This window comes from Pinus tabuliformis, chromosome 1_1 (assembly GCF_031772625.1).
Source record: "Pinus tabuliformis cultivar Carrire ecotype Pingquan chromosome 1_1, CPIR1, whole genome shotgun sequence".
NCBI lineage: Eukaryota > Viridiplantae > Streptophyta > Pinopsida > Pinales > Pinaceae > Pinus > Pinus tabuliformis.
In genome coordinates, this window is record NC_142297.1 from 496,205,874 (window position 1) to 496,217,557 (window position 11,684).

An 11,684-nucleotide genomic window follows, 5' to 3' on the forward strand; every position below is an offset into this window, starting at 1 on the left:
AACAAATGTGATGCCATTTGGAATTCAATTCCTGAGGATCAAAGACAATGTTGTCGTGGTCTGCACCTTTATAATGAATTGTTGCACACATTTTATCTTCTACGAATATGTGATTACAAGGAGGCTTCAAACCTTGTGAATATCTTAGATGTTGTCTTGGAAGATGATATGTAGCAAACAGAACAAGTTCAGAAGTTGAGTGCAGAACTTAACAAAGTAGAGAGCAGGTTATTGCAACCTGGTCTACAACAACACAAAAAATCACAAAATTGTCCGAGAAAAGAAAATCCTCTTAATGGAGAGTGGTTACCAAAGAGTGCAGTATATGTCTTGGTTGACCTTATGGCAGTTATATGTGGTTGGCCTAAGGGGTTATTTAAAGATTGTGCAAAGTGGATCTTACCAGAAACTGTCTCGCTGTATTGTTGGAAATGCGTCAACTGGGGTTCTCATGTTACAACCACGACTTCGCTCTGAATCCTCTTCTATTCCAGTTGCGAATTCCTCATAAATGGCTCCAGATTTTGAGCAAGTTCCCATGGAAAATGATAGCACAAAGGCCAAAAATTGGAAATCCAAGGGTACTGGTCAATTGCAACGCTAGTCGAGGGTTCAGAGCTCTAGTAGGCAGTTAGACCGCCCAGTCCAAGACAATGTAGAAACATCATCTTCAATGTCCACTACTACAACCACTAATAATAATCTCACCAGTAATGACATGCCCTATATTCCTAATAGAATTAGTGACTATGAAGGGAGCGACGAAGAAGATGAAAGATACTCTCCCTCTAGAAAGGAGATTTACAGGGTCTCTGATGGCACTGGATGGACAAAATAACACTTTGTCCATGCTGCATTGGGTCAATTTGAGACATGTTTAGTCAACAAAGGTTGTGCTGTAAATACCCATTTATTCTGGGGGATTGATGAGGTTGACCATATTATGGAGATCATCAGGCAAGCAACAAAGGAGGGAGCGCTTCTATTATACACATTGGAAGATCCGAACATGACAGGGGTGACAAAGAATTCTTGCTAGTTGTGGGGAGTGCCTTATACTAATATTCTTGGGCCGACCACTGAAGCCATTGCAGCCCACCTAGGAGTTGCACCCTCAGGAGTTCCTCGAGGTAGTCCAGCCCGAAGCACACCCCTCTCAAAACGTTATTTCAAAAGAATTGAGGCAATAGAATTCACAATTAAACAGGACAACGGAGCCCTGCCTCACAATCTTCATAAATCAGACTTGGTATTAGTTGGTGTCTCACGTACAAGCAAGACTCCACTTTCAATTTACTTATCTCAAAAGGGGTACAAGGTTGCAAATGTGCCACTTGTTCTTGGAGTTGATCCTCCAAAAGAATTATTTGAAATTGATCAAGACAAAATCTATGGTTTGATCATTAGTCCTGCCATTTTGCAATCAATAGGTTGGTGAGGGCCAAAACTCTGGGTTTACACTATTCCAAGAGAAACTAGAGAGAAATGGATCATATTCGTCGAGAACTAGATTATGGCAACAAGATCTTTTCCCAGAATCCATGATGGCTTGTTTTTGTGGTTGCGGTAAGGTGCAGGTCCTAAGCCCTTGGCAAAATAGATACCCCCTACTCACGGCCGCTTAGATGAAGGAAAGCCACTGTTAGGACTTAGATTTTGAAACCAACGCTGATACCATATGTGAGGATCCCACCTAAGGTCCTCTAACTAAAAACTAATTTTCTCTAATTCTAAACACAATAAGATGGGAAATAACCTATTGATATCTAAACATTTATTTGATGATAATACACCATTAAAATTGATTTACACAAATTAAATAAGTAATAATTTCATTGCAACCATTTACATAAGCAATCAATAAACGAAGGAATACATGTTCCAATAGCTTAGTTGAGATTCTCCTGAGCTCCTAACTCTGTTGGGATTCTCCTCTTGACTACTCAACTGGATTTTCCTCCCAGACAACTAGGAAGTATTTCCTAGCCCTCCACAGGTTCCCTAGCCCTCCGAGACCAAGTCCAACCAGATGTAGTGTGTCCAAGTTTGACAAACACTCCCCAGATCCAAGTTTGTATTCCCTCATTTATCTCTCCATTCTCTCCCTTCTCCTTCTCGACATTCTTGTCCCAAAACAAAATCCTCCAAACCAAAGCCAAGACCAAGGATTCCCCCTCTCTTCTCATCATCCTTCCCCTTTTATGTCTCTTCCTCCCATCCACCTCAACCACCTATCATTAATGTCATGAATACCCCCTCATCCTTTCATTTAGTATCCTTGAATTTTCTTACCATATCTTGTTCAAAGTAGATTTGAGAAGACATTTTGGGGATAAGATATGGATATTTAATTTGGAAATTAATTGGAGAAGACCATATCTTCTCCCAAGTAGATTTTGAGAAGACACCTTGGGATATGGATATTTAATTTGGAATAAATGGAAGGAGACCATATCCTATCCAAAATTAAATTTGAGAAGACAAGTTAGGAATTGAATAATAACAATAATAAAATTTATATCAGTAAATAAAATTACAGTTTCACAAATGTAGGTATATACCAATATTTCCTGATAATTATAAGTGAATATTTTCAAGTAATTAAACACTAATAAAATTTGCATGATAAGATTAAGTAGGGCATTACAATTACTTTGTTGTTTCCTCACTTACTATTCTTGTAGCATTGCATTTGTTAACCCCTTCTTTAAGTGGTTTTTTCCACTTTGTCATTATTTACATTCTGCTTCCCTTAGAACATACTTGTTGTTTCCTTCAAAATAGTAAATATATATTTGGTAATTGGATTGTTGTTTCTTGTTATTTAGCATTTAGTATTATAATATTTTTTATTATGTTATGAGAATGTAATTACAATTTTTTCTATTGTTTTTTATTCTAGATTATAAATATATGAGAGACCAACAACCTTGATTGAGAAGATGTAAAAAAAATTGAAGAATTGTAAACTGGGATCCGGTGACTATCTTGAACCAATATTTAATGTAATTTTGTTTTCCTTGGCTTCTTCTTATCATGCCATGCAACTCTCTTGAGATGTGATCCTCGTTCATAGAATCTGTTTATATGCATGCAAGGAACTCTTCAATCTGAGGTTCCAACAACTGCTTTTCATTAAGGGGCATCCATGATTCTTGGACCTCATATGTATCTTCTTCTTCTAGATGTTGTTATTCAATGATAGTCGAAGAATATTTTTTTTGCAATGCACTTCCTGATTTAAGATGAATATCATTTAGATCAAAAGGAGTTTCTTGAATATTTTGTACCCTAGAATTGTATGTGGACTATGGTATTTTATTTTTGTGGATAAAAAATGGTTGTGTAGGTAGTTGAGTGGGAATGGTTCTTTGGGGTGCATGCATAGGTGGTAATGATAAAGATAGAATTGAGGTCAAATGAGGTTTAAACTGAGTTTTTGGTGGAGGTGAATGGATGGATAGCATTGAGATTGGTATTGAGGATAATGAGAAAAATATTGAGGATATGGTAGATTCTTTCCATAAGTCCCTTCCCAACCTTGTTGTTGAGATTTGTTTTGAGGTTGGGATTGAGATGGCCAATGTATTACCCTAGTGACTCTCCTTTTTCTACCCCCCTTGCACCTCTAGGACATGTCACCCTTGTGCCTCCCTTAGACTACTCCCTCTACATCTTCGGGATGGTGGTTTTGGAACACGTCATCGCAGTTCCTGTTAGTGTCGGTATCTTCATCCCTCCTTCAGTGATCAAATTCTCTTGTTGCATTGCATGTTAGGTGTCTCCTCTGATCATCTGCATTCCATTAAGATCATGGATCATCTGATGGTAGTGGCATATTTTAAATTTTCCCTCGTGTTCTTTACCTGCTGGCCCATTTTCATACATTTAGGTCATTTGCAGTCATTTTTTGTCCTTAAATCTGCAAAAGTCATTTTTAGGGTTTTAGGTCTCATTAGGTCTAGGGTTTCGTCAATAAGGTCTTGTAAAAGCTCAAAATGGTCAGCAGGCACATGAGGAGGTCAAATAAAGTCTCAGCAACAATAATTTCAATAATCACATGCTCAGTGATTGATTTTTCCTCAAAACCCTGTTTTGAGGAAAAACAGAGTTTTTTATGTTTTATGTACAAAATTTTATGTAATTTCATGTTTTCTATATATAATAATTTCAAGAGGTAGCCCTGGTCACCTTGCCAAGCCTCCGCACTCAAATTCCTGCAAGAGAAACAAAATGTCAAAGCATTTAGTCCAGCAAAGGAAAAAAGTAAGACAAACTACCCAAAATAGAGTTTGAAAAAGAAAGTGAAAGTTAAACTTTAGCAAAGTGGGTTTTCATAAGTGAAAAATTAAAAATATTGGTATATAAAGTTTTTAAATGTCAAAGGAAGCTCATTTGTGTCCAAAAGTGAATGAGAGAAAGTGCAAGCTGTGTTTTCGAAGCATAGGAGTGATTTTGCATTCAAAACAATGAAAATTTGAAGTGTAGCGCACCTAGCGGCGCACACAGAGCACAGACTACGTTGAAATTTATAACTGGCGTGACACACCAGAGAGGCGTGGTGGACCTGTGAGTGGGCGCGGTGCACCAGTTTTCAAACTGCGAAATTCATTCAAATCTTCCTCCAAGCTTCAAAATAGCTAATTCTTCATCTCACAAGTAAATCAACACCTCCATATGGCCAGTGCATGGGTTTGCTTTAGTGTTTATTGTAGAAATTTTGAATAATTTAACACATATTCACAGCGATTATCCTGATCATACAATTATAAGCGGAACATGTATAATACATAATCTCCTCTAAGTTGATCATCAATTTACAGAAGTAGAAACATTGACAGGCGCACATAGAAACATCAATCAAACTCATTAACACAGTATGTATCCCGGGGAAAGCATCTCGCTAAAAGCCCCACACTATCTGTATATTATATTGATTGAATCATGTAACATTACAAAGTACAATGCTTATCACAAGCAATCCAGTACCAGCTCCACTTGTTACACACAATACAACTCAGATTTGATCTCCAAATCTCCCCCGCTGCTTGCCTGCCTCCACAGCTCAATACTTGCTCAAGAATTGATGAGAATGGCTTCCCAAACTCGTATTTCACCTCAAAATAATCACTCACACTTTGTTGGACGTGAGAAAAGGCTACAATACTGGGCAAATAAGTGAGCAAACTCATTGGCATACTCAATCCCTTGATTGTGCAAGATCTGGTGCACAACTATAGTCACAACTGATAGCAATCTGATTCTCTACCACCTATCCCTGTTGAATTGAACATGCACTGACATGCAACTGAGTTAACTGATGTATTCATTAGTTGCATCATGAGTTAATAATTATTTTAACAACTCATCATTAGTCTATCTGCAGTTAGACTAACTACAACTAGTTTAACCAAGTCAAACTGAACACAACTCCATCAACTCCACAATCAACTCCACCAAACTCAACTGATTGAGTTCTAACTGAAGTCATGCATGAAAAAACTCAACTGACTCATAAGAAAAGCGTATTTCCTTCTGACAGCTACATGTTCCACCTCTGTAGCTCAAACTGAAGTGCTCCAAGAGAATAAGATCAAGTTTATAGTCCAACTATTATTATGAGACAATAATATTTGACTTTCCTATTTTTGACAGCCAGTCTAAAAATAGACTTTGATCACTCACACTGTGATCACTCACACTTTCATCAAAAATAGAAGTCCATCTATTTTTCCCAACTTGACCAATCATCCATAAACAACATCCTGCAATCCATAGACATGATCCATATGTCTAAAAATAGACATAGCCTAAAAATAGACTTGCGCCAAAAATAGCCTGCGGGCCCACTTAGTGAAGGCGACTCTTTTCACTAAGCTCCATCATCTTGTTGCACTCTCAACAAGAATTTCTTGTTGCACACTTTTCAACAATCCCTCTCAACAAGAAAGGCTTCCTCTCAAACCCGATCGTGTAACTCTGGAATGTTCTCCATGCAACACACCTGGCCGGTCCACTTGCTTTGTCATCAAAGTCTCTGACTGCTATTTCCTCTGTCGACTGAAACTCTGCATCTCTGTGCTCTTCAGTATCTGACTGCTCTAGCCTCTGTCACTTTGATCTCTGACTGCATCCGTGCTGCTACTGGTTCTATCTCCTAGCATTGCATCCGAACTGCACCTCCCAACTGACCTCCCTGTTGGGATAGAAACACCCTCTGATGCTGAAGCTCTACCTTCTGCTGACAAGTGCTCCATCTCTGAAATCTACGCTACTGCAACATCTCCATGCATCTCACACCATTGCACACCTCTCTGTGCCACCTAGCATTTTCCAAAACACTTGTGCCTCTCGCATTGCTGCAGCCTGCTAGCTATGCGCTATCCTGGGATTCCCTGCACTGTCGCGCTCTCTACCGCTCCATCCGCATCTGTCTCTACCCAATCAATCAGTTCCTTCTACTAAACATTTGGGACTCCCGTAGCAAGGTCTCATCCAAGAGGTTGGGTACCTCAAGGATCCTGCCCCTCCTCCTTGGGACAATCAATCCACATCACCCCACCTCCTACCTGGAGGTATGGCTGCATGCGATCCCTCAGCCCACCTGGCTCGAAGTTTCCCCTACTGGAGGTCTCTGGATGAGTAGATGTCTCTACTCGATCTCCACTCAGCTTCCCCTGTTGTGGTTGCTCCACAACCTCCTTAAGTTGCTGCACCAATCGTGGCTCCTCCACAATTGTCTGAGACTTCTTCTGGCTCTGCATGTTGAAAGGTAATATACGCTCCCTCTCAACCACCAAGTCTCCATCAGTTGCCTCGTTGTTCAAGGCTTTGCATGCATCCTGAACCTCAAGAGCATATAGGTTCTTGACTCGTGAACCCTCCTCATGACAACAAAAGCAACGCACTTTCGATTTGTCAACCTTCTTCCCACCACTAGAAGAACTGGATTCGGAAAGAGAAACCTTCCCCTTCCCCTTCTTCTCCTTACTCACTAAGGCACAGTTCTCCTCATCATGCATGGATGAGGAACCGTCTCTGGTGCTCTGTCTAATCTCCTCCTGCATCAAATCCGACCATAGTCGTTCCCAATTTGGTAGTTTCTCCCTTCCATTCACCAGTCCTGGTAGCTATGCCAACTCTTAGGAAGGTCAAGGAGTGCTAGACTCACCATCCTCATCCGACAGTCACCCCCACACTTCCCAGCTCATCTCGACACTAAGTGAACTTCGTGAGATACTTGGGCATACTATCACCATTCTCACACTGAATGTTTCTGAGTTTTGCTCTTTCTTTGGAATTAAATTCGAATTCCACCAGCACAAAACTCAACCGCTTCCTATCTAGAATTCGTGAGAACACAATATTTCTCGTACAGAGATCGACTGTATCGGAATTCACTGGATATCTCACCTTCCAAAAGAAGGATGAATCCAGAGGCTACCTGGCCCGATTACAGACTCTGCATGAAGAAATAAAATGTAAACACTTTCTGAATAATAGATCCGATGATCAATCCTCGCTTGATATCCTGTAAAAATCTCTTCTGCAAATCAAGCAGCTCTGATACCATGTAGAAATTTTGAATAATTTAACACATATTCATAGAGATTATCCTGATCATACAATTATAAGTGGAACATGTATAATACATAATCTCCTCTACGTTGATCATCAATTTATAGAAGCATAAACATTCACAGGTGCACATAGAAGCATCAATCAAACTCATTAACACAATATGTATCCCGGGGAAAGCATCTCGCTAAAAACCCCACACTATCTGTATATTATATTGATTGAATCATGTAACATTACAAAGTACAATGCTTATCACAAGCAATCCAGTACCAGATCCACCTGTTACACACAATACAACTCAGATTTGATCTCCAAATCTCCCCCGCTGCTTTCCTGCCTCCACGACTCAATACCTGCTCAAGAATTGATGAGAATGGCTTCCCAAACTCATATTTCACCTCAAAATAATCACTCACACCTTTTTAGACGTGAGAAAAGGCTACAATACTGGGCAAATACGTGAGAAAACTCATTGGCATACTTAATCCCTTGATTGTGCAAGATCTTGTGCACAACTATAGTCACAACTGATAGCAATTTGATTCTCTACCACCTATCCCTGTTGAACTGAACATGCACTGACATGCAACTGAGTTAACTGATGTATTCCTTAGTTGCATCATGAGTTAATAATTAGTTTAAAAACTCATCATTAGTCTATCTGCAGTTAGACTAACTACAACTAGTTTAACCAAGTCAAACTGAACACAACTCCATCAACTCCACAATCAACTCCACCAAACTCAACTGATTGAGTTCTAACTGAAGTCATGCATGCAACAACTCAACTGACTCATAAGAAAAGAGTATTTCCTTCTGACAGCTGCATGTGCCACCTCTGTAGCTCAAACTGAAGTGCTCCAAGAGAATAAGATCAAGTTTATAGTCCAAATATTATTATGAGACAATAATATTTGACTTTTCTATTTTCGACAGCCAGTCTAAAAATAGACTTTGATCACTCACACTGTGATCACTCACACTTTCATCAAAAATAGAAGTCCATCTATTTTTCCCAACCTGACCAATCATCCATAAACAACAACCTGCAATCCATAGACATGATCCATATGTCTAAAAATAGACATAGTCTAAAAATAGACTTGCGCCAAAAATAGCCTGCGGGCCCACTTAGTGAAGGTGACTCTTTTCACTAAGCTCCATCATCTTGTTGCACTCTCAACAAGTATTTCTTGTTGCACACTTTTCAACATTTATGGTGTTTCAATAGGGAAATAATTAAACCCTAGTTCCTTGCACAGTTTGTTGAAAAAACTGCCTAGGGTTTACAAATCACAGTTCTTGTTGTCTAAAACCCACTCCTACCATTTTCACTCCCTCACTACATTTTATTCACTACTTTTATCCTTCCATTTTCCATTTAAATATACCTATTCCCCTTATCCCTAAAACCAATAACCCTAATCCCTACCTTCACTTATCCCTAAACCCTAATATCATTTCCCAAACCCTTCCATTTCTATTAACCCTACAAGCAGCATCCCAAACCCCCTCATACACAGTCCCTATCATCAATCCCTATCTTTTAGCAGAAAATACCTATTTTCAATCTCAAAACTCTTTATACTCATCTAATAAAACTCAAGCATTGGCAAACATGGAGTTAGATTCTTCTTATGACAGAAATGAGGAAATAGTCAGTGACTCCTCCAAAGAAATTCATGTGCCAAGGAGACCTCACAAGAGTGGGAAACATAACCGGGAGGAGCCTAATTCACTTAATGAGCTATTGGCCTGCCTTCTTGCTATGACATGCTTCCAACATCAATCTTGTTACCAATTTTGTGAGATGGTGGAAAGAGTCAAATACCACCATGACCTTGCGAGACTCTTTGTGCTCCATCTTCACAATGGCCAGGTCAATTTGGTAGGTGTGACATTCACCTTGACACCTGAGACTATAGCTCAAGCAACCGCTATTCCAAATGTAAGTGAACAGTGGAATAAGGGGTAGCTGGTGGACAAAGATCATTATGAGCCTTATATCAAGGCTGGTTTTCAAAGGCATGTCAGTAGGGTCTTCCCTTTCATGTACCTACAGGACACATATGCTCCCCTTATGAAACTCATAATCAAATATTTCAGCTGTGAAGGAAGATTTTCTCGCTTGTACACCTATCATATCAGATTGTTGATGCATTTTACTATGGTGAGGATGATGAACCTCCCCTATTTCATTTTCTGGAATATTGAGAAAATGACCACACTGGTGCAAAGGAAGCCTCCTCATCAATAGTATAACAGAATCTATCACTTTGTATTTATCAAGATTGTGGTTTTGCATCAGCTTAGTTTACTGAATGTTTCATGGGAGGATTTCATTTCACATGAGGTCTTTACTGGTCCTCAAGTGCCCCCATCAGTTTTTCATGAGGCAAGAGAGCCTTCACATCAGCAAGAGGTGCATGAAACACAAGCCACCAGTATGCCAGTGTTTGTCACTTACGAAAAGGGCACCAGGAGATTGTTTGCAGCAGAAAAACAAGTATTATCTCGACCCAGGGCAGAAGGGGTCTCATTTCCTCCAACAGCAAAGCAGGTACAGGACAAGGGTAAGCAACCATTACATGATGAGGGATCTTTAGGAGGTCAAGAGGTAGATTTCATTCTTATTCAGGATGATGACACTGATTTGAGCTCAAAGCTCAAGGAGATCATCCGAGAGCAGCAAGATGATATTCATGATCTGTCTCTCAACCTGGAAAGAGCCAAGTGGATAATCAACTATCTGGAGCAGAGGAACAAACAGTTAGAGGATCAGCAAACCGTCATGGAGCTCCAAAACATAAGGGCAAACCGGCAAGTTGCCAAGAGAAAGAAAGCCAAGTTGACACCACTTGATTAAGAAATTGAAACTGATTGTGAATCTTGGCTTGAGAGGAAAAACATGCACTTGGAAAAGATGCTGGAGAAGGCTAATAGAGGTAAAAAGATGTTGAGGCACATGGCCTACCACTACATGGTGAGAAACAATGCTTGCAAAGCGAGAATTAGGAATTTGAAGGCCAAGTTGAGGAAAGTATTGAGGAAGCGAAAAGAGCAAGACAAACCCTAGATCTTGGCTGAGGCTTCCTTGGCCCAACACAACACTTTATGAGGGACACACAGCCCAAATTTCAAGCAATTTGGGATATTTTTTGCAAATTTTGAATTTTTGGAGTAAAAAACAGGTTTTTCTACCCGGTGCGCCGCACCACCTGGTGTGCGCTTTTGCTAGGGACCTCCTTTGGAGGAAAAATCATAATTTTTGGATTCCTCAGGAAAAAAATTGAATTCTCACACATGGCCAAGAAATTTTGTCAAGTTTTGAGTTTCCAAAAGGGTTAAAAACACCTCAAAAATGCCCTTTCTGCCCCTTTTTGGCCACATAGGAAGCAGTGTTGGGAGAACTCATTTTTGGAGGGGAAAATGGACACTAAATTCAGAAATTCCACTTGTTATGGAAAGTAGAAAGGTATACCTTTCTAAAAAGCCCACTTGGAGAAAATTTGGTGCACGGGAAGGCCTCCAAAATCAGCTCCAAAGTAGCGCAGCGCACAGGGACATGAGCGCGGTGCAGGGGATGAAAATTTGTCATTTTCGCCAAAAAAACTCTGTTTTTCGCCTAGTTTTTTCTCAGTTTGAATTTTCTCTCTCTAATAGTCTAACTCATGATGTAATTTGATTTGACTTGATGGATTTTTATGTAACTATGCTAAATTTCACTCATGGAGGTAGATACATCATGAAAAGGTAGTTTGCAACTGAATGAATCAGTTTCCTAGGTTTTAGAGGCAAGATGTTCCACTGCCTACTGTTCAGTTCTTAGTTTAGATCTTGTTAAAACAACTCCTAAAATCATGAATTCAACCTATAAAGCCTAAAATGAGTTGTTTTTTGCCTATATCTCGTATTTTTTTAGTCATTGGTAAAGGTTGGACTCTTGTGAATGCTTTGAGCATTATTGTACATTCATATTTGTAGTTTGGCAAAGGAATACACCAGGGTTTGCAACACTTTGTGGAATTCTTGTGGCAACTTGATTTGGTATTGTTTTTCCTTTTGTAATTGCAAGTTTACATGTGTTTATGTATGCCATCATC

At 39.6% G+C, this 11,684-nt stretch overlaps 1 pseudogene; it reads left to right on the plus strand.

Moving 5' to 3' along the window:
* Positions 1-718: 718 nt before the first annotated feature.
* LOC149213946 (putative pyruvate, phosphate dikinase regulatory protein, chloroplastic) lies at positions 719-1,545 on the plus strand (annotated as a pseudogene).
* Positions 1,546-11,684: the final 10,139 nt, after the last annotated feature.